Below are 24,229 nucleotides of genomic sequence, written 5' to 3' on the forward strand. Positions count from 1 at the left end.
CTCACCTATAAATAGGAATAATAAAAGTAGCTACCTCATAGGGTTAGGTTAGATGAATTTGTACACAAAAGCACTGGCAACAATACCTGGCATAGACTAAGCATTCCACAAATATTAACTATTATTGTCAGCTACTACTAAGAATAGGATGACCATAGATGTTTTAATAGTTCATCTATTATTTCTTCCACCAAATCCACCGCCGCTTCCAACACTTTTAGAGGTAATCAATGAATGACCTCTTAACTGCTCATATCATTGATGTTTTTTTCTGAAATCCCGTGTTAATGACATTGTTGGCTCCTTTCATCATCAAGAAAGTCTTCCTGTCTTCTCTGAACCCTCCCTGCCCTGACTCCCCCAGTCACTCCTCTGTGTCGCTCCCTCCTCTGAGAGAAAGAATCCAGAGACTCAGACTTAGCACCTCCTCCTCCCTTTGCCTGAGTTCTCTCTGGCCAAGCCCAGATTCTCTTTGTTGCTGTTTCACTTGGTGGCTCTAACACAAGCACCACAGTGCAAGTGATTGGATTGGGGAGTTTGACAAACATGGGCCTGAGGCTTGGTTCTACCATTGATAAGTTGCATGATCTTGATCGATTTATTAACTGCTCGAAATCTCCATTTCCTCATCTGTAATAGATCATTTAGAAAACCTACCTCATAGGCTCCATTAATTAAGACAATAGACATAAAGCATTTGACATAGTGCCTGGTATGTAGAAAATGCTCATCATATATTAGATGATTATTAATATTAATGCCTAATTAAATATGCCTACAAATATTGACATTTTATACACACATATAAAATAACTCTTCTTTGCAATAATTCTAGAAATGTTTTACTGCTACCATCAATTTCAAGACACCAGATTTTTGCTTTTTTATTATTTTCTCACTTGTTTCTATCATCTGAAATAAAATATGTTAATATGTTCTTTAATTGTAATTTAAATTCTTCTCAGCTGTGTATGTTGCTGCTTTGTTTAAAGATTATATTCTGGGCAGCTTCAGGAAAATCACAACACTGAAACACCTTTCTAAATGTAGTTATAAATAAATAAATACTTTATTTTAGAATTTATTTAAGGGAATTAAAATTATATATCTTAGCTCTTGTGCCTATTTATAAGTCTAAAATACATGTTTAGAGTGATTTTAAATAATAAAAAATTGTCAATATAATTTTGAAAAAGCAAAGATTATATTCTGCAGCCTCCCTTACTGGTAGGTGTGGCCATGTGATTAAGCTGTGACCACTGAGATGTAATTAAAAGTAAGTCTCCTTAAAATGGTGTGCAATGCCCTTCTTTATTACATCCACCATCCTGCTTTCTGGAATTTGGATGTGATGGCTGGATCTCTAGCAACCACATTAGACACTGATGATAAAAGTTTCATTCTGGAGATGATAGAAAGATGAATGAATTAGCAGGAGGAGCTCCCAATCACAGTAAAGACTGACAACTTCTGAACTTTTTTTATGTGAGAGAGAAGTAAGCATCGACGGTGATATTTCTTTCTTGTCTACAGCCAGATCTAATCTTAAGTGAATTAACAACATCTTAATTTCTAACTCTGCCCTAACATGTACCCTTCATCCCAGCCAGGTCTCTTCAGTCTCCCTTGGGCTCAATCTACCAAAATGGTTCAGATCTACGCAAAATCTATATCTGAGTTTGGAAGTGCTCAACTCTTTCCCTCTCATAAGAATGCTGTGGTATTTGTATTTCATACCACACTACCAATTAGCCCATTGGATAATCATGTCTCTTGAATTATCTGTAATATAATTAAAACCAGGTGTTGAGGGTGGTTTCTCCAGAAACAGATCTCAAGACAAAGTTCAGGATGCCAATTGTTTCTGCGAGATTAACACGGGTGAGAGGAAAGCGGCAGAAGAGGACTGGGCAGACAGGGAAGTTGAACTGTGAGGCAGACCTAACAGAGTCAGCAAAATGGAGTAGGGAGCTCAGGAGTAAGGATGACCATGAGGGTATCCTGTATCCAGCCAAGGTGGCCAGGCCTTCACCTGACTTGGCTGCCCTGGGAAGATGTGACCTCAGCAAAGCATCTGTTTGCAGATGAGGCAGACCCTGAAGGAGGAGACAGTTACAGGCTGCCTGACAACCACAATTCCTGCAGCTCAGCAACAAGGCTTCCTCAGCGAAGGATCCGGGCACCACATCTCTGTGTCTACTACCCTGTGTCTAGATTTTATGCTTCTCTTCTCCAAACACCAATTTTAATATTAAACCTATAATAGGTGTTTGGTAAATATTTACAGAATACTTCATTAAAACATACTCTATGCCTAGCCTAAGAAATATATCTGTACGAAGTTCCTGAATGAATCTACTCATGCCCTAAAAAAAAAAGGTATCTAAAGATATTTTTTTCAAAACATTTTCCTTCTGCGTCCTACAACCAGCATTGACTTAGAAAGGTTTAAGGCCCTTTGTTTTACAGAACATGCATTTTTACTTAACTCCATGTAATGCCTACCACCATGCTAGATGTTGCCAGGGCTTCCAGACACATTCCATCTGAAGTACAAGCTAGAGGGGCACAGTTGCCTGGTTGACTGGATTGCTATGAGAAACACTGTGCTCTTGGGGAAAATCTTCCAAGGAAGAAAACTCACCATTAATCTTGAGATCACACGGCAAATTCACTATGAAAACACTTTGATTAAACACCCACTGTTGTTGTTTCCACTCTTCTCTCCGATGCTCCAGTTCTCTTTCAATCTAAACTCACTTGGGGGTCTCTAAAGAGTGTCATAACTTTCTAGAGGTCTCTTAAATTTGTGTCTCCACTTTGTGAAGGGGTGAGAAGGAAATGACATAAGAAAGCAGCCTACTTCCTTTTGTACTCCATCCTTCTTTCCTACTGTAATCATTCTATCCACTCCCCATTGCACTCTAGTTATAGCTGGAGTTGGAATAGGATTGTGGAGGGGAAAGAACCCCAGAATTGAATGAGGTTCTGATGCTGGTCACTGATAAACAGGACAGCAGCGGGGGGATGAAGCAGCAAGGGCTGAAAGAACAATAATAATAGTAATAAATGAAAAGCCAGTCTGAGAATTAGCTGAGAGCCATCCTCTAACTTTCGTGGCTCTTTATGAGCAGAGGGAACAAAAGTCTGTGTCCCCATGTTGAGTTCTGAGCTGCGACCGATCCTTCTAATTCAGCCTACGGTTAAGCAAGATTGAACAATAACAAGGTGAGTTTACTTTGTGTGGCTGCCTGCTGCAAATCTTCCTGTATCTTCTCCTACCCACTGTTTCCCAGAATATATCTTTAGGGTAATTTAGCCACTTTAAGAATCACTCCCATCTGTTCTCTGTTACAAAGATAGCTACTTCAACAGATCGCAATCTTCGCTGGTTGGTTGGGGAGGGTGGTGATGTTGGGGACTGACACCAATCTACAGAAAAGTCACCTACGTGTAGTTTCAATTTATAATTCCCTACTTGAGTGTTGTAGAAATGTTTGTGTTTGGATGTTATTTTTTTCATGCCCCTGAGCCAGAAGGCCTTGTCAGAAAGTCAAACTTTGAAAGTGACAAACTGCTCTGATCTTATAAGGGTGGTTTAGTTGCTAAGGAAACTGCTTTAAAGAAAGAAACAGATCCTATTCATGAATTTAGAACTGGAAGGAAAAAAAAAAACACAGATGCTAAGTTTTTGAGTGAGTCTCATTTACTTGGAGACATATCAGGGTCGGTGCATGGCAAAAATAGGTTACATTTTTTGGCCATAGATATAGCAAAATTATCCATTTCATAGGAAACCTTAATACTACAGCCCAGAAATTATGAATAAAGATTATTTCTTCTCCTTCTCTTAGCTTTGTAAATCTTAAAAAAAAAAAAAAAAGTCCAGGCAAGATATGCATATTTTCTCAGGAAACCCATGAGATCCAAGAAAATGACCAGGACTCATCTCAAAGCCCTGCACACGTGAAGGCCTCTGGTACACACTAACAATATAATTTTAGCGGCGGGGGTGGGGGGATACAAAAATCCCTCATAAAAAATAAGTATGAAGAGATTATTTGCAGAAGTGGACAAGAAGCAGATCTGGATTTCCCCTCAAAATACCACTCCTGCTGATTAAGCCTAAAATATCTAGAACGTCATTCTTTTACCTCATAGCCAGTCTCAGATCCTTTGCTGAAAAATAAGTTTAATACTGAGGAAAGAAAAAAATTCAAGTGTTAGATATTGGGGCAATATAAAGAGTGGTTTCTATAATGGGGTAATAGGAATTGAGGCTAATAGCCAAAAATAGATTACTATTATCATCATCACTGTTAACACCACCATCATCTGTTATTACTATCATCAATATTAACATAATTCATGTCACCTTCATTTCCATTACCACTGCATAAAAAAAGCAGCTATTCCTCTTTGGGTATTTACTATGTGACAGAAACGGCTAGTGCTTCACATTCATTATCAGACAGTTCTTAGGAATTGGCAAACTTTTCTCTAGAGGGCCAGAGAATACATATTTTAGACTCATTTGGTCATACTTTCCCTGTCACAACCACTCAACTCTGCCACTGTAGGGTGAAAGCAGAGATAGAAAATCTACATCATAAAAGCCTATATCATACGGAGTCACAACCAAACAACTGGTCACCAGGAGGTGCATAGAGCACCTCTCTCGGGCCAGGACTCGCATCTTGCATGGCGAGGCAGGGTTCTCAAGGGGCTCGCGGGGGCAAGACAGGCGGTGGGTGGGCGCGGGGGGCGGGGCCCCGCGGGGAAGAGAGCGCAGGGGATGGGCGCAGGGCAGGCGGGGGCAGGGAGCAAGGCATGGGTCCCCAGGTGGCAAGCAAAGGTGCTCCCGCCACAGGGGGAGGAACAGGGGTGCGGCAGGGGTAGGCAGCGCCCGGGGGAAGGGCGCGAGCTGGGAGCGTCATGGGACACCAGCAGCGTCCATGGAGTGTGTGAGGCGTCGCGGGGTGGTGAACATGGCTCTGATGGCAGACTAGGCCTAGGGGACCCTAGTGTGCAAATAAATGGCAGGTGTAGTGTACAAGCCCCTAATTATTTCATAAATGTCTTTAGAGTGCTGTGAGGTTGGCAGGGGCATCCTCATTCCTCCAAGGAGGAAACCAAGCCTGTTAGTGGTTGACTAATTTGCCGGCAATCACACAGGGAGCAGATGGGGTGGAGGGCCAGTCTGAGCCTAGGTCTAGCCATGGCCAAACAACTGTCTTCTCTTCATCACATTCCAGAGTGAGATGCATGTATCCCTGGCTCTTATTCAGGATTACTTTAGGAGATGCACATATAAACATTTTAATAGTTTTATTTATTGTAATAGGTATGAAAAATATAAACAGCAAATCCAACCTTTGATTTTACTAATGTTAATTTTTTAGATGAAATATAAGAACAATTCTATATAATCCTGTTCATGACTTTCTATGCTTTAAAAATAAAGGAAAAATTATACCTGTTTTTGACAAGTAGGGAAATATTTTTAAATATTCTTTATGCATGTGTCATTGTGGTCTTTCAAAAGCATTTATCCTATTCTCTCATTTGATCCTCCCAAAAAGCCCAGGAGGAAAGATGGGTGATATTATTATCCCCATGCTGCAGAGAGAGAAAATAGGGTCCTAAAAAGTTAAGTGACGTGCGCAAAGCACGTATTGTATGGCAGCCTGGGGAAGAGCAGGGAGTGCTGGCACCTGCTCCTGAGATTCCTCCTGCTGCATTGTCCATGGGTTCTCCAAGGCCCAGAGTTGTAAATAGGCAAGTTGGGAATTTTGTGTGTCTCCCATCACCATGCCAAAGGCACAAGGTAACCACAAGCCAACAACCTGAGTCAGGTTTCTTGGGCCTGTTGTGCCACAGGGCCAGTAGCAGAGATTAGCAAGTGTGCCTGTGCATGTGCAGTGGGTTGTGCTGGCCTCCTGAATCTATCGGTGCAGTTTGAAAGTCTTTCTGAATTAGCTATGAATCACCTCGTAAGGGCCAAATACTAAGTGACTTGACTCTGAAATCTCATATGTGTTTTTCAAAGAACATTCGCTTTAGCTGCTAATGAGCTCTTTGACCTAGATCAGTGTTTTTCAAACCATAAGTTATGACTATGAGTGAGTCCTGTTCAGCATTTTTAAGTGAATTAGAAGAGAAGAATAGAATGGAACAAAGTAGAATTTAATAGAAAATATCCAAATGAGCACTATTTCAGAGACTCTGTTTCAGATTTCTGTGAGTACACACACACTGAATTTGTGGTTAACAAATTTGAAAAACATTGGACCAGGTGATCTGCAAGCTTTGTGCAGCTTTAAGAGTCATTAACTCTATAACCCATTCTCACTTCAATAAAACCAATCAAACCACACGCTGAAGTGATTGAAAGTCAATAGAATTATATTTGTTACAAATTCTGTCAGCATCTCAAAATATTGCAATTATTGAGAAACTATAATCACTCTATTATGAATGCTATTCTGTTATATTATGAATTCTATTATCATGCTGTTTTTGTCATTTTATAACACTATTGCTATATTAATAGTAGTAATACATTTGCTACATTATAGATATAATGTAATTATACCTATAGTAATATATTTTGAATAGAAAATATGATCAACGAAGAAAAAGTTCTGAAAAATCTGCCCCACTCTCATGGTACTATTTGCCTACATGTAAATGAAACAAGACCAAATGAAATATCTCCCAGCCCATCATCAAATATGGGCCCATATTGAAATGAATCAAACATATATCAAGATATGTAAGAAGGGCAAAACTTTCCAGTTCTTGTCTCCACTTGAAGGGTACCATATATGCTAGTTCTAGGCCAATATGTTACAATTTGCATTGAGATGGCAACTCCCCTGCCTGCAGAAAAACCCAGCCAAAAGAATTCAGCCCTTTTGGTTCCATTTTAATCTGGAAGTCCCAGAGGAAACACTGCCTCATTTGCAGAAATGGTAGTGCCAGGGTATGTGATAAATGGAATGAAAAGGACAGGAAAGACACTTCAAGAATTCACTCTCTGAAATTGAAACCCCTTCTATTTTTAATCCTCTCTCTTGGTATTTAATTCCAGATCCTAGTCAAGTCATGTTGTAAAAAGAATCCAGGTTGACAAATTAACAGTGCTTCACTTAGCTGCAATTTCCCTTCTGAAAACTATCTTCATGGATTAGTATTCAGAAACACAAGCCCAGTTCAGTGCCAATTTTGCTGAGAAGAGAAATGACTCTGAAATCTGAAGAATTAAAAAGCAGAAATCATGAAATTAGTTAAGTACACAGAAATGAGAGAGTAAATAAGAATACGTGAATGTGCTGAATGTTTACAAGTTCTCAAACAGATGTGAGTATAATTAAAAGAGATCTATAAGGGGAGGCCTAGGGTTTAGAAGGATCATGAGAGTTGATGCAAGGAGCACTTGAGGCTGTTCCCTGAGATTAAAAGCCAAGTCATTTGCTTGTTCTCCACCTCAATGTAGGAATGGTTAGATTTCATTGACAGTAATCAAAATCACCATTTATTTGAAACTCACTCATTTATCTTCCACAGATCTTGAAAACACACCCTTATTCCTATCTTATAGACAAGGCTAATCCAGTCTCCTGGCCAGATTCCTTAAATAAAATCTTTCCATTCTCCATGTACTCCTATATTCAATTGATCAATAATTTCTCTCAAACAGTGTCTATGAAGAATGCCTATGTTGGAAACATTGTTACTCAATAGAAAAAGAGATAGTATTTAGTTCAAACTTCACTGCAAAAGATTTTTAGAAGCTTCAGCTGTTAGACATCTCCTTTAAAGGAATATAGATTTTATAGTATTTAGTTTTTCATATTTAGTAAGCATATTTAAAAGACAAAAACTTAAGATAATTTTGTAATTTTATGAAAGGAATGCATTCTCAGGAATCAAATTTCAATGGCCTAACTTTCATTTATCAACCCAGAAGTGGTTCTCAACCTGGGGCTATTTTGCCCCCTGCCCAGGATTATGTCTCAAGACATTTTTGGTTATTACAACATGGGGGAGAGGTGTACTGCTGGCATCTAGTGGGTAGAGGCTAGGGATGTCTCTATATATCTTACAATGCACTGGTCAGCCTCCCTCAACAACAACCTACATAGCCCAAAATGTCAACCTTGAACCTTGCTGAGGTTGAGTAACCTTGCACTAGCCAAGTAACTTGCTCCCCTACATTAACCTCAAATACATGGAACTCATGTTCAGGTTCAACATAATTGCAGGTCAATTTATGACTCCATGACTTGGAGCTTCAAGATTGCTTGAGAATTTTAAAGTCATGCATGCCAAAATCATCTGCTATACTGTCGTGTGTGTGTGCATAAGACTCTATCTCTCTTTGTCACACACACACACACACACACACACACACACACACACACACACACACCACTTAACCCAGATGGAATGCCCTGCATACAACTGGAGTCCATATACCAACCAGTGGCTCCAACTGAGAGGGTCAAAGTGACTGTCTTGGAGTCAGAAGGATTAATAGTTTAATGGTCAAAGGAAGTTATTCTGGATAAAAAGTGAAAATAAAAACAAGTTAAAGTGAAAGACTTAGAATAAGGCTATCAAACACGGTAACTGATTATGGAGGTATGAGTACCTTCCTGAGAAGGATTGAGTGATTTGTAAATCTAGTTGACTCTAATAGAGAATGGGTATCCTTCAATGTAGTTGTTGTGCATAACTTTTGTATCTCAGCACATCCTTATAAAATAATTGGTATGCTTTCTATAGCAATCTGAGCATTTTCTGCCAGAGAAGACATGGTAAGGGATTAGCACCGAGGAAGAGTTGAGAAGAAAACTTAAATCCCTCAAGGGTCAGATTCCATCCAATGATAGGAAGGTGTATTCTGTGAACTGCTCATTTTCTGCATACTCCTAATATGCAACAGCACAAGAAAAGAAATAAAGAATCAGAAAACAAATAAAAACTGATAGATTATTCAACTCAATTTCTTCTCTCTAAGAATGATACTTCCAAATGAGAGGTAAGGATATTAAAAACCTTGTTAGGGAGAGGTACTATCAGCAAAGATGAATAAAAAATTAGTTATGGTGGAATGGGCACCATGAGGACGCTACTGCCATTAGGAGATTTAATTCAGGGAAATAAGACAAATGTCCTGGATCAAATCCAATTTAATTCAGAGTATATACTGATGGCCTAGTTTTGTTACAGTTCAATAGTTTTTGAAAATATTGAAGTTTGGCAGCAGTTCAAATTAAATACTTAAAAATGTTCAATACAGATTTTAGTGTAAAAAATAAACTCAATATTTGATTTAATTAAAGTGTTAGCAAATTCTTCAAGTGTATTTGATGTTACAGGACAGTGTTTGGTTTTGTTTCTTGAGATGCTGTTCAAGGGCATTCTGATTCTGATTCCTGAAAGATTTAGATGGTCAGGCATGACCATTCTGTGAAGGACAGTCTCAGAATTTGAGTTGCATGAGCCATCCATTAGAAGTAAGACTGTCCTAAATCTGGGTCCTTCAGCTAACCCTCAATGCTCAGACTGAAATGTGTGTTCCATCACATTCTGTACTCTATTAAAATATAAAGCACAGCTTCAAATATTGGGAGTAAAATTATCTTATGGCTTTGGGATATAAACATTTTCAGGTGATATAAAAGACCAAGCAGTCTAAAATTCAAGCTCAGTTAAGGCAATTTCCAATAGTATTTACACCCTGAAAATAGATATTTTAGCCTTGTTGAAATGTTATTATTGTGAAAGGACTTATCTTTTCAATAAATAAAGTTATGTAACTCAGCATGGCTAAATGTATATAGAACCTCTGCAAATTCAGTTATATGCATTTTTTAAATCCTGAGTCAATTTATTACTAATACAACTAAAATTTTTGGAGAAAATCAGGTTTCTTTAAAAGAGAAATGCTTATAAATGTACTTTTGTTATGGGAGCACAATTTTTTTCTTACAAATACACCATAATTTTGTCTAAATATTGTATTTTCTTTCTGTTTTTTAGGTTCCACTAGAAACAGTTCAATTTTTTTGTTATAAGCCTCAAATTTTTTTAATTTGTAGGAAAAAAATGTTACTTTAAAAAATATCTTTAAAAAATTTATTGAGGTATCATCCATAACATCATAATGAGCATGCCCATTAAAAAAAAAGAAGACAAAGAAATTTCTTTCCAGTAGGGGTTTCATCCTTTATAATGCTGAAGCTCTTAAGTGTTTATTAAATACTTCCTGAAGGGGGAGGCCCCGGTCTCAGGGTACTAGCACATAAAGATTGTTTAAGCTGAGGTAAGGGTATCAAAGGGCATACTGGGACAGTGGTCACCAAGGTTTCTGGAGTATGTACCCACCAATAAAATAATTTGAGCACATGCTTTCTCTATATGAATATTTATTATGTTATATATGTGCTCTTGCACAATATATAATGTAAACCATGCACCTAAGTGGAAATTAAAATAGTGAAAATAAAAATTAATATAGATTAATCACTTCTCCCCATGCCCTAACGGATTCCTGGCACAAGCACTGTGATGTGCTTACTCATTTTGAGACCACTGCAATAGGAATAATTTAAACTATTCAAGTGCATAGTAGCTGATTTTATGGCACAACACTTTTTGAGCCTGATGGAGACTGGTAAACAGTACCCAACAAAGTTGAGAAGCCAATTTACCCTAACATATAAGATACAGATGGGCTTCAGGAGACATTCTTTGATACTCCAGTAATTTAAAGAATATGATCAAGAGATGGTGGTGATACCGTTGTATTAACCTAGTCATTAATAAGAGGAAAGGAACAAAGGAAAGGCCAAATAATATAGGCATTCATTTGTGCTGCTTTGCCAGAAAGCTGCAATTTAACACTGTCAAGATCTATTCCCTGCAGATCCTAGGGGAAGGGACTGGACAAAGGAAGAATAGGCATATGCCCAGTAAAGTCTGGGTAACATAGGGAAGATATTTGCTTGTCAGTCACACCTGGGAACAACTCATTGGCCAAAATAGGTATAGCTGCTGCAAGCACGAGAAGACTTAAGGTAAGCTCCTAAACAAAGGAGTTCTCTCTCTGGCTTGCTCACGCTTGACTCCTGGCTTGCAGAGCTCTCAGACTCCTGCATTTGCCCACGTGGACCTCTCACACAATGGACTAATGGTATACAACTAGCCTAATGCTTAACTGGACCCAACTCCACCATCGAACGAAAGCTTTGGACACTGGCTTTGCTTCTAGCTCTACTGAATCCCCAGCTGCACATTTTCCAGGACTGGATTAAGGGAAATAGGGCTTTGCAAACCAAAGGATGTAATTCCACACAAATAAAAATCACTCATCCTCCTATGCGAGTCTCAGAAAATTCTTTGGACACAACCTCCAACACCCAGTGGGGAAAGAGATCCCCCACTTTCACCAGTGGATACTCGATTTTCATTGATAACAGTGGGATGGGTGGCATTTATCTTCATGGATAAGGTTAACTAATGACATAGTCTATGACTGCTCATGTTCACTGGCCTTTTTCAACTCTGGCATCAAGATTGTCTCATCTGATACAGAAACATAAGGGAAGCAAAGAAGGGTAAAACACTGCCAGTCCATTTTGTGTGTCTTGCCCTGTTTCTCAGGTCTCCTACGTAGGTCATATTCTTACCTCTTCCTCCTGAACCTGCAGCATCTGACCTTTGACATGTTCAGGAAGTTTGATGCCTCAAAGCCCTCTCAGACGTTTCTCTCTTTTCAGAAAAGACAAACTATTTTACCTCAATTCCAAAACCACCTGGCTTAAACTAAATGTGTGATAGTTGGAAAACACATTAGCATAAGAAAATATGCATATTTTATCTTTGGAACAAGAACTAAAATGAAAATAACACCATAGCCCTTTCTGAAGACTCCCAAAGGGAGCTGCTCCGTTCAAGAAATTGGAGTTCAATAAAGAGTAAGTTCAACCCATCCAGATGTTCTCCCTTTGGATGCATTCCCCAAGTACAGCTTCTGGCCCTACAGAAAGTCGGCTTGCCGACTGGCAGACAGCTTTCTGGCAAAGGGCAAGGATCTCACACTGTAGAAGAGCCTAAAATAGGTATTTTTTTTCATAAGCACCTGAAGTTATTTTGTGCTTTTTAGGTAAACTCTTCTTAATCAGTTCCATAAATGGCAGCATCACCCAGGCTAAATCTGCTTTCTTTTATTTGGGCCAAGTAATGTTCTTACAACAAACATACCCTTGTGGGTTGAGAGCTGGGATTTTCTTTCTTCTCACTGTCTCACACACACACTTCCTTGACCAGCTGTCCCAGAGTGAAGAAGCAGGACCACTCAGGAGGAGCCACCAACAGCTTTCACGGGACTCTTTACTTGTCTGATTCCTTTGCCCTTTTCATTGTATTCATTTGCATTTGCTTTATTTTTCCTTTCTGATTTCCTTTTTTTCTTCAAATAATACTTCCTTTACTTAAAATATGTTCCCTCTATGAAACCACCCACCTCAATTAATTCATTCAGTTCATTCTTATTAATAAACCATCTACACCCCAAAGCTATTTGCTGTAAATTAGAAACTTCCACCTCCTCAGCAGTTTACATCCCTAAAGCAGATTGTGTAACACCTCCCTACTTTCCACCCTCACAGTTGCCAAAGTGTTGCAGCCACAGTGTAGTGTTATAACTTGATGCCATAATGGTATGGACCTTTCAAAGGCCATTCTCTACTGCTATCTCCTCAGCCACGTTCATTCATTCATTATTTGTTCAATAAATATTGATCTAAGCACTGGCTATGTGTTAGGCACTATTCTAGGTCTAGACATTTGAAAAGTGCACTAAATACATAAAATCCCTGCTCTTTTGTTTTTTTTTTTGTGTGTGTGTGTGTGTTTTTTAAGTGGCTCCTGTTTTTTGGTTTTTTTGTTTTGTTTTGTTTTGTGTGTTTTTTAAGTGGCTCCTGTTGTGTTTTTTTTAAGATTTTTTTTATTTTTTTTAAATTGTTTTAAGTATTACAAATAGTAGTACATATGTCTCCTTTTTTTTCCCCATTGACCTTCCCCCAGCCTCCCCTTCCCCCCAGTACATGCCTTTACCTGCCCCCCCCCAGTGTTTTTTATCCATTGGTTATGCTTATATGCATGCGTACAAGTCCTTTGGTTGATCTCCTACAGCCACCCCACCCCCCCAACCGCAACCTCCTCTGCAATCCCTGCTCTTTTGAAGTCTCTGTTCCATGGGAGAGAGACAGACAATCCTAACTAATAAAGAGGGAATATGCTAATTGACCCTCACGCCATCACAAAGATGGCAGCACCCACAGGTAATAAGGAGGGAATATGCTAATTGACTGCCCCACCCTCAAAGATGGTGGCGCCCACATCCAATAAGGAGGGAATATGCTAGTTGACTGCCCTGCCCTCAAAGATGGCTGTGCCCACAGCCACAAGATGGCAGTGCCAGTCCCCTCAGCCCTGCCAGGGCAGCAGGCACACGGCAAGGCTGTGCGCCTGCCTCTGGAGTTCCCCAGTCCCTTCAGGCCCCCAGCTGCCTAGGGAAGGCCTGAGGAACAGGCAAGCCTTGGATGGTGGCTGCCCAGCCACCCAGGGCCGCCCAAGGCTCAGGTAACCAGGGCGGGCTGAGGCTTGCGCTGCCGGCAGTGGCAGCAGCAGAGGTGTGATGGGGGCATCGCCTCCCACCCCTGAGGGCTCCCGGACTGTGAGAAGGGGCAGGCCAGTCTGAAGGACCCCCCCCCCCCCACTCCAGTGCATGAATTTTCATGCACCGGGCCTCTAGTAAATAAAATAAATGTTCCATGTTAGAAGTTATAGTGCTGAGGGGGGGCGGGAAATAAGCATAGAATATGGACAGGGAGCACCAGAAGGTCCGAGGATGGGAGCAAAATAGATGTAAATAGATTGTATTGGGGCAGTCTCTCTTAAAGGTGACATTTAAGAAGGGAATTGAGAAAAGTGAGGAAATACTAGTAAACCATACACATATCTATACTCTAGGAAGAGGGGACAGCAAAAGCCAAGACCCAAAGATGGGGAAATATGTGTCATATTTGAGGAACAGAGGCTAGTGAGGCTGAGGATGAGTGATCCTGGGGAAGAGCCAGAGGAGGTGAGACAATAGTGCTTGAGAATGGGGCCAGATCATGAGGGCTCTGTCAGACACTAGGGCTTTGGTTTTTATTCTGAGTGAGATGGGAAACCATTAGAAAATTTGAGCAAAGCAGTAACATGATTGCACTATGCTTCTTCTGAAAGAGTCATTCTGATTACTGTATTAGGAAAGAAAACAGGAAAAATAAAACAGAAATAAATAAAGTGATTACTTAAAGTGGGGGAAGGGAAGGAAAAAGCAGGAGGGAGTTATACCTTAAATTACACTTCTTTGCATAGTTTTGATTTCAAAAGTCATGCCAATGTTTTACATGTTTAAAAAGATAAAATCAAATCAACAATGGAGGAGATCCTAAAAGTGAATCTAAATAGAAACAAATTAACCTAACAGATTTAGAATTGACAACATTAAACCACACAACAAAAATAAAAGAAGTTAATACAAGGAGGAGGTTTAATTTCTCCTCATAGACTATATATTAATTGCAAAAGGAGTAAGTATGGTAGACACCACCTTAAACAAGTGTTCATTAGCATCAACATTAAGTAAATATACTGAAATCATGTGCTTTATAATATATGATATGATATGATATGATATGATATGATATGATATGATACGAAGACTATATCATTTATATTTCATTATGGTCAAAAATAATAACCTGAATTTGATAAGGAGGAAACAGCAAAAATCACCCAAATAAAAGGACTACAAAATAAATATTCTGCACTTTTAAAATATCAACATCAAAAAAGACAAAGAAAATATGAGAAATTGTCCTATATTTAAAAAGCCAAAAAGACATGATATGTAAATATAAAACATGACCCCAGACTGCATTCTGGATTGAAAAGAAATAATGCTATAAAGGGCAATACAGAGTGGAGTAAAAGTAAGTTTACAGTTGTTCATATGAAAAATACAATAATCCCATACAATAAAAGCCTAGATGGCGTTACGCCCTTGCATGATGTCATCACAAGATGGCTGCCACAAGATGGCCACACGCACAGCGAAGATGAGGCCTGGTGGCTGCTCCACGTGGTGAGGCCTGGGGGTCCCGTGGCTCTGTACAGTGCAGAGGAGGCCAGTTCTGGCGTCTCTGCTGCTTCACACAGAGGCAGGTACCAGCGGAGGAGGCGAGTCACAACAGGGGAAGGCAGTTGTGGGTGATCAGGCTGGCAGGGGAGGGCAGTTGGAGGTGATCAGGCAGGCAGGCAGGAGAGTGGTTAGGAGCCAGTGGTCCCAGATTGTGAGAGGGACGTCCCAGATTGGAGAGGGTACAGGCTGGGTTGAGGGACACCCCCCTCCCCGCCGCATGCATTAATTTTGTGCACCGGGCCTCTAGTTAATAGATAATAATACAAGAATTAATTCTGTTTCACATCCTCACACCTATAAACCTACTTTTGCCCTACTCTGTATTATAAAGGGCATTGTGATAATTTTGCACTACTCCAGAAAAAAAAGGATGAATTTGAGATCAGAGTAGTAACTATGAAGAAAATTAATATAGGGTATATGTTAGGAAACATTATTGTATCTCTGCTAAATTTCCTAAATTTGATAACTGTTGCGTAAGAAAATTTTCTTATACTTAGAAAATCCATGCTGAGCTATTAGGGATGAAATATCATAATGTTCAAAGATTACTCTCAATTAGTTCGAGAAAAATGAACAAGAAAAATGATAGCTAGATAAATAAATAAATGATAGATATAGAGGTATAAAGCAAATATGTCAAAATGTTAAATAATTGGTCAATCTAGACAAAGGATTTTTGCTTTTCATTGCACAAAAATGTTTTAAGAATCTTTGATATTTTTAATATCAAGTGAAATATAAAAATGGTAAAAATATTAAAAGAATGTATATATTAAAACATATTAGTATAAAATTGCTTACCTTGTTTCTAACAAATCACAAATATCAATTATCAAAAAGTCTCAATGAATCCTTTGTTAGCCTGAAGCAAAAATATAACTGAACTACCACTTTATTTTATATGTACAGACAATTATTGGGCAATAGGCACTAATCATATTGGCTTATTTAAACTGATTTACTTGGACAAAATGTCCCGGAAAAGGCTGGGAGTGGGAGAATCTAAAACTTTGCAAGAGAATAAATGTTTACACTTAAAAATAAGATAATAGACCAGTAATTTTCAGCCTTTTTTTTTTTAAATCTATGGCACCCATTATAAATTGTGGAGTTAATATCTGATAGCAAGCCTAAAATTTGGTGATTAAATCTAAATAAGTTATAAGTGAGCCGGGATGCATCTCCATTTATTTGTCTCTTCTGAAGGAATTTAAAATTCATACTCTTGGGAAAATTTTTGCTGATCCGACAAAAAAATAAGTATAATTTTGATACATTCACCCTGGACAGCTATTGTTGTGTTGGCTGTTGTCATTTTTTTTATTTGACAATATAAGGGAAAAGAGATCAGTGTCCCTGACTAAATAGTCAGGTATTGCATGTTTTAAAAATTCTTATGGCACATTGGTTGAAAATCGCTGCAATAGACCATGGGGTAACATGGGTTGGAAGCAAAGAGACTAATTTTGCACTAAATCTAGGCAAGAAAAGATTAGTTTGGGACCAGGATAGTAGCTGTGGAGGAAGTAGGAATTGGGAAGACTGAATTTGTTTTGAGGGGAGAGCCATAGTGATGCTAATGGACTGGCTGTGGGGTATGGGAGATGAGGGGAGTTAATGATTATTCCAAAGTTTTGGAACTGAGCAACTAGAAAAATGGAGCTGCCTTAAACTGAAATGGGGGGAAAAATACACTAAATAATCTTCACTGAGAAAGAACAGGAGTTGAATTTTGGACATGCAGGGTTGGAGAGGTCTTGTAGAAATCCAAGTAAAGTTGTTGAGTCAGGAGTTTGAATGTGAGGTTTTGTCTGAAAATATAAATGTGGGAATTATCAAGATATATAGATCATTTGAAGCCTTGATATTCAATTATAGCCCCTACCCAAGGAGTAAGTGAAAACAAATGAACAAACATGCAAGGGTGATAAATGAAAGCAAGGCTAAGGCCAAAATTGTTGTGTGCATAGAAAACAGTTCAGTTTATCTAGGACTTAGGACACATGAATCAGGCTGGTTATGATGGGTCCAGAAGAGAATACAGAGTTTGGAATGCAACCTAAGAAATTTATACTTTACTAGAGGCCCAGTGCACAAATTTGTGTGCAGGTGAGGTCTGGTTGGCCTGCCCCAATCAGGGCCAATCAGGCTGAGCCAGCCAGGAGAAGGGGCCATGGGCAATTGGCTGGCCAGCCCTGCCCCCTGGTCAAACTCCCAGTTGAACTCTGGGTCCAGGGGACAAGTTGCATATTAGCTTTTTATTATATAGGACTTTTGAGGTGGTAGGATTTCATGAGGGCCTTACAGAAGATATTTGTTCCCTTTATATTCATTGCTATAACAAATATTTTAAAACCTATTTTATCATTTTGTTTTTAAATACTTCCTCATTTTTTGTGTTTTGCAGTTCATATATTTTAGTAAGTTTTTCAGGCAATATGTGTAGTATATGTTCCTACTTTTTGAATCGTTGAGAATGTCCATTAAGTACATGAGACATGTATATATAAATGAAATTAGAGATTACACTTAGGAACTTATTCAATTTTGAAATTTAAACAATAGACTTGAGACACACTAATGCCACTAGCAAAAAAGAAGAGAAATCACTTTATTATAGAGACTAGTGGCCCAGTGCACGAAATTCGTGCACGGGGAGAGGGGGGTGTCCCTCAGCCCGGCCTGCATCCTCTCCAATCTGGGACCCCTGTGGGATTGGGCCTAAACCAGCAGTTGGACAACCCCTTCACAATTTGGGACTGCTGACTCCTAACCGCTCACCTGCCTGCCTGCTTGATCACCCCTAATCACTCTACCTGCTGGCCTGCTTTCCCCCAATTGCACCCTTCTGCTAGCCTGCTCACCCCCAACTGGTCCCCTCTGCCAGTCTGCTCGTCCCCAACTGTCCACCCCCGCCAGCCTGATCACCCCCAACTGCCTTCCCCTCCTGGTCTGATCATCCCTAACTGCCTCTGCCTCGGCCCCACCACCATGGCTTTGTCCAGAAGGATGTCTGGAAGGTCTCATGGTCTAATTAGCATATTACCCTTTTATTAATATAGATAAGATATGACATACTGCCATAACTATAACATATCTACCAGTATTACTCTATGAGAATACGTACTTCATGCGATAGGAAGGCATCTAATACATTACATTGTATATGTTGTAAGTAGTAAGAAATACTGTATTCGTAGCAATAATATACACGCTGTGACTTCCCTTCCTGATTTGAGAATGGTTCCCCAATTCTTTGAATGTTTCCTCGCCCCTAATGTATTTTTTTCTTTTGCCATTCAGTGTAACTTTATTTACTGTTTATTGCACATGAGTTGAGGTCTTTAATTTCTAACCACCAAAGATTCAAAAGACTATTTTTTCCATGAAGTTTAACATTAACATGAGTGAATTCATGTATTCATGTGTTTTTATTGTAAACATTTGAATTATTCACATTGTCATAGATCCTGAACTCATAAGCGTGGACCATGCACAGGCTGGCAGCAAGCCAGGAAGCCACTCTGCAAGCAAACAGATACTCTGCATAAGGAGAAAAATCATAGCACAACATTTAATGTCCAACCTGAGTCACCTCAAAATGTTATATATATTGACTTCTTAATTCATATAGTATTGGGAACTCAACTGCTTTATTGGTGACGGGGTTGACCTGGTTTCAGGAGGATTATTCCTGAAATAATTAAGGAAAGGGGGGCTCAATCTTTTTTCTTGGTTGCTTGCTCCTCCCCAACACCTTCATCTTTCTTCTCGTCCTCAGATTCTTTGGAACCATTCCCAAATCAGATTCTCCTTCACCTTTACCTCCTTCTTCCTCCTTTGCATCCTCAAATTCTTCCTTGGCACCTTCTTCCTCTTCCTCTTCCTCAGCCACTTCCTTCTCCTTCTCTTCCTCTTCAGCTTCTCCTTCAGAGGGTGGTTCATCCTTAGCTTCCTTGGCCTTTGCAGCCTCAATGGTCTCCTCCACCTCAATCTGCTCAACTGGAATTGGCTGGTATATGAAGAAAGGAAGGAGAGAGTGGACATCAAGTAGGAGCTGGTCTGTAAATCACCATAGGCAGATCAACCAAAGACCTGGGAACTCTGGGAGTAGCCGCTGGCTATGCTCCCCACGCTGGTGAAACTGAGCCGGGTCTCTTCACCTTCCAAGAGTTTCCTATAAGCTGCAATGTCAATGTCCAAAGCCATCTTCACATTGAGGAGGTCTTGGTATTCTTTTAAATATCGTGCCATTTCACTCTTTGTAGTTCTCAACTCATTTTCTAATTTGTTGATTGTGTCCTGCTTAGCACTAACGTCAGCATTCTGCTTATCCTCCAGCTCTGGCAGCTGCTTTCCCAGCGCTTCATTCATGCCCCGGGCTTGCTTTGATCTCCAGAGTCTTGGCCTTGAGCAGGCGGCGACTCTCGGACGCGTAGGTGTTCTTGGCAGCGCTCTCGGTCAGCACGTACCATTTTTCGGCATTCTGCATGTTCTTGGCAGCCAGCTTCTTATACTAGGCGGGGATGTCCTTGAGCATGGCGGAAAGGTCGGACTTGGAGAACACGTCCATCTCCACAGAGATCTGAGCGTACTGGATCTGCACCTGCAGCTCCGCGATCTCCTCTTTGTGCACCTTCTTCAGAAAGGCAATTTAGTCCATCCTAGGCTGTCCATGCGCTTTTTGAGTTCAGCGCCAGCAAGAGCAGCCTCATCTGCACCTTTGCGCACCTCCATCAGCCAGCCCTCTGCGTCCTCGTGGTTCAGCACCTCTTCCTGGTAGCTCGCCTGCAGGTTGCTCCCAGCCCCTTCCAAGCCCCGGTGCCTCCTAACTGCCCACTTCCCTCTCCTCGCCAGGGATGGGGCATGGTGGGGCAGGGCACAGGCATCCCATTTTCATTAAAATGTTCAACCCAGGCCTGCTCCACCAGTGTCCGCAGGTGGCCCGGGGGCAGACAGTGATCCTGGAGACCCTGGCCACCCCCGCCTACCCAGGTCCCCGATTGCCACCCAGACCCAGGCCTGCCGGGTCCTGATCGCGGCCTAGACCCTGTGGGTAGCATCAGGTGCTGCCTTGTGCTGCCTGCCCGGGTCCCCAATCATGGCCTGGACCCTGCGGGCTGCGTCAGGCCTGCCCACCCGGCCTGCATATGCAAATTTACCCACCATCTTTGTTGGGTTAATTTGCATATCACTCCTGATTGGCTGTAGGCGTAGCAGAGGTACGGTCAATTAGCATCTTTCTCTTTTATTAGTGTAGATAATAAAGTTGAGATATTATTGGGCTGCAGGTGGAAGATGGAAATATACAACTAGAATTCAGGAGAAATGAGAGTAGTAAATGTAGACTTAGAAGTCACCAACATAAAGGGAAATAAAGTTCAATAAGCTATGAGACTGCCCAGGGGGGGAAATAAGAGATGCCTTGAAACGAGGCTAGAATTCTGGGGACATGAATAAGAAAATGAGCATGAGTAAATGCTTAATGTGAAGACAACTGTAAAAGATTATACACAATGATCTCTTCAAAGCAATAGATCTGCACTTGGTAAGGTGAAGGCTTCTCACAGGATACTACACAGTTGTCCTTGTAAAACTGCTAAGCCTCATCCTGCTGGGCTTCCACCCTTTAATCATTGATTCCTTTTGTTGACCAGTATCCTAGCTACAAATGAGAAACTGCTATCTTCAAATATCCCAGACAGAATTTTGACATAATCAGAGTTGGTCATAATAGTCATGATAGCATAGTAAATATGAAATTAGAGGCTAAATTTCTCTAAAAATAAAGTCCTAAGAATTTTTTAAAATAGTTAGATAACTTCTCACAGGGTCATACACCAAGCAAATGATAGATCTAGAACTCAAATCCAAGTCTGCCTGACTCCATGGCAACATAACTTTAACCACTGTCCTACAATGCTTCTCAGAACTGTGTCTCTCAGAGATGCCACTTGGGATGGTAGGCAGTTAGACACTATGAGATTGGAGTCAGGAGAGAGGAGTAGGATGGAGATGTTACTCTCAAGTTAACCTGGCCATGCCCCTCATTATCTATGTAAGAATGCCCAGGTAGAGCCCATGATTTACTAAAGATAAAAATTCTGCTGTGGATGCAATTACCAGTGAAAAGCTATCTACAGGATAAGGGCAGTGGATTAGAAATCAGATCTATCCATCCTATTGGGTCTCCCAAGAAGTGGGTGTTTGGCATGGAATCTGGATACATTTTTAGAATAACTTCTGACATCATCTCAAAAAAACCTTCAAGTATTAGCATATATAACTTTTTAGACAAAAATAAATAAATAAATAAATAAATAAATAAATAAATAAATAAATAAATAGCAGAGACAAAATTTTACAGAAATTCATAAGTGCTGAATTTCTGGAATAAAAATTCACGATTCAACTGCCCCCTTAACTATGAGATGAAAAGGCTTTTACAACAACAAGGACATTGTGAATAGTTACAGCTGAAAAGGCAATGAAAATGTAGTAATCTTCCAAATTTGAAGAATTCTAGAAGAAAAAAAAGAAGATGCCTGCATTTGCAAGGCAAAGAGTACTTTTCTTTCTTATTAACCTAAATTTAAAAAATTTTCCAGCTATTGCACATATGCACATAGCCACCTGCTAGAAAGTAGAGAAAACCAAATCACTCTGAAATGCCTTCATGGTGGGTTAGATAAGTCCTCTTTTCCTGGCTTTATTTCACTTACATCTAGGTAATGTGACCCTGACTGCATGAGCAATGCCTCACAAATAAAAGCTGCAGGAACATTCAGTACCCATTTATTATTCTTATCATCGTAGACTTGACACACCCAACAGTAAGTGTAATTATGTGCAGCACCATAAATAGCAATCTTATCTCCAGTCACTACTGTGGATAATTCTTAGTTTCAAAGGACATTTGTGGGGGGGGGGGGGGAGGAAGGGTCTGGAACAGGTAATAAAACTTTAAAAGTTGAGTGCTAAGCTTCACCTGAAGAGGGGAAGAATGTTTGGATGCCAGGTTAGGAAAGACAGAAGGGAGGGATCAGGAGAGACAGAGATAAGAGAAAGTGGGGAGAGAGAGAGAGAGGGAGAGAGAGAGAAGGAGGGAAGTTCAAGGAAAGAGAAAGGGGAAAATGTGAGAATTGTGGTTTCTACATTTTGTAATCCCAACACATAACTAAGAATATGTTAAGAAGTTAAAATTGCAAATAAATAAATAAATGGAAGTTAAAATTGCATTTTGAACCATATTTTAAGAACAAATCATTCAAATAATAGATTTTTACAATCCCAAGTTCTTCTACATAAAATATTTAAAAATAAAAAATATATAACCTCAAGTTTAGTAAAAAACAGTTACATCTTATATAAAAAGCAATTCTACAAATTCATGATTCTCATTGCAACCCACAATTTATTTAAATTGCTTCTCATTATATAAAGTCTTACTAAAATCAACTTTCCTTGAACAATTCAAAAACTGAACATGCATCAGTCCATAGCTAATTTAACATGTTATCTGCTGCCACTATAAAAAGTCCTATCAACTAAAACATAACTACTGTGATATAAAGCAATAAACACAGAGATGAAAAGCAGCCATTTTTGATGTCAAAGGTATGACATGGTGACAATAACAAGGAATTGTACTAACAATGCCAGAGAACTCACAGTATGTTCAAATCCAAGGTACCAGCTGCGCACGGAGACTTGTGCCACATGTCAATCTAAGAGATGTCAAGGAAGCAATGGTTGTAACGACAAAGTCAGTGTCCGCCAATAGAATTCATTAGCAAACACTTGCCTGTGTCAGCTGCTAATATTGATGAGCTGCTAAGATGACAAAGCATTGTACAATTATGCCTCCTTCCTCCTTGCTTCCCCAACAGCTCAGGACTAGAAATAGCAATACATCTGTTATTTCAATCCTATCTGAATGTATTAACCTATCTTGACCTTAGAAGTGTTCTAAGAGAAACTCTGCCTGCAAATTGAGGGAAGCCCTATGTTAAAGTTTAATAAAGGACCAAATTAATCTGACTCGGTTGCAAATTGTCACTCTTTTAAGTGGTATGTATTTATATGTGTGTATGTATGTAAATATATATGTATATGTCACATGACTAAGACTAACACAAATGCTTTCAAAATGATGTAAGTAAAAATCTCAAATTTATAATAGCATTCATGTTAAATTAAGTGACATTCTCAATTCAATTCAAGCAATTTTGCTGAGTGTCACCTTTGTGCCACGGACTAAGAAAATCAAAATAAAAATGTCTGCTCCTGCTCACACTTGAATTTATAGTCTTATGAGAGAAAGAGATACACAAACAAAATGTTCCACAATGAGTTAACTGCTATGTTAATCCACAGATGGAAAAATGCTATGCTAATTCATTGGTGAGGAAAAGATTTTGTAGTTCAAAAAAGGGTTTATAAGGAAGAAGTAAACTGTCATTATTTGCAGATGGCATGATGCTGTTTCTAGAGAGCCCTAAAGATTCCACCAAAAATACTACTAGAACTGATAAATGAATTCAGTAAAGTAGCTGATGCAAAATAAATATCCAGAAATCAGTTGCATTTTTGTATACCAATAATGAACTTTCAGAAAGGGAAACTAGGAAAACAATCCCATTTACAATTGCATCAAAAAAATACCTTGGAAAAAATTTAACCAAGAATATACAAGACTACTCAGAAAGTTATAAGACACTGAATAAAGAAACTGAAGAAGATATAAATAAGTGGAGGCATACACCATGCTCATGAATAGGAAGAATTAACATCATTAAAATGTCCATACTACCCAAAGCAATCTATAGATTCAACATAATTCCTATCAAAATACCAATGGTGTATTTCACAGAACTAGAACAAATATTCCAAAAATTATATGGAACCATCAAGATCTCGAATAGCTTCAGCAATCATGAGAAAGAAGAACAAAATTGGAGG

General features: G+C 39.5%; 1 protein-coding gene and 1 pseudogene across 32 annotated transcripts in view; both read right to left on the bottom strand.

Annotated features, from left to right (window-relative positions):
* MLIP (muscular LMNA interacting protein) overlaps positions 1–24,229 on the bottom strand; it is a 262,050-nt gene that overhangs the window by 164,419 nt on the left and 73,402 nt on the right. The gene's annotated exons all lie outside the window — the stretch shown is intronic.
* Positions 11,994–22,989, bottom strand: LOC308245928 (neurofilament light polypeptide-like; annotated as a pseudogene). Its single transcript has 3 exons — positions 22,940–22,989; positions 19,026–20,117; positions 11,994–12,122 (listed from the first exon to the last, which is right to left on the bottom strand). The product of its transcript is annotated as a neurofilament light polypeptide-like (transcript).

The sequence above is a fragment of the Plecotus auritus genome, assembly GCF_963455305.1.
Source record: "Plecotus auritus genome assembly, chromosome: 4".
Taxonomy (NCBI): Eukaryota; Metazoa; Chordata; class Mammalia; order Chiroptera; family Vespertilionidae; genus Plecotus; species Plecotus auritus.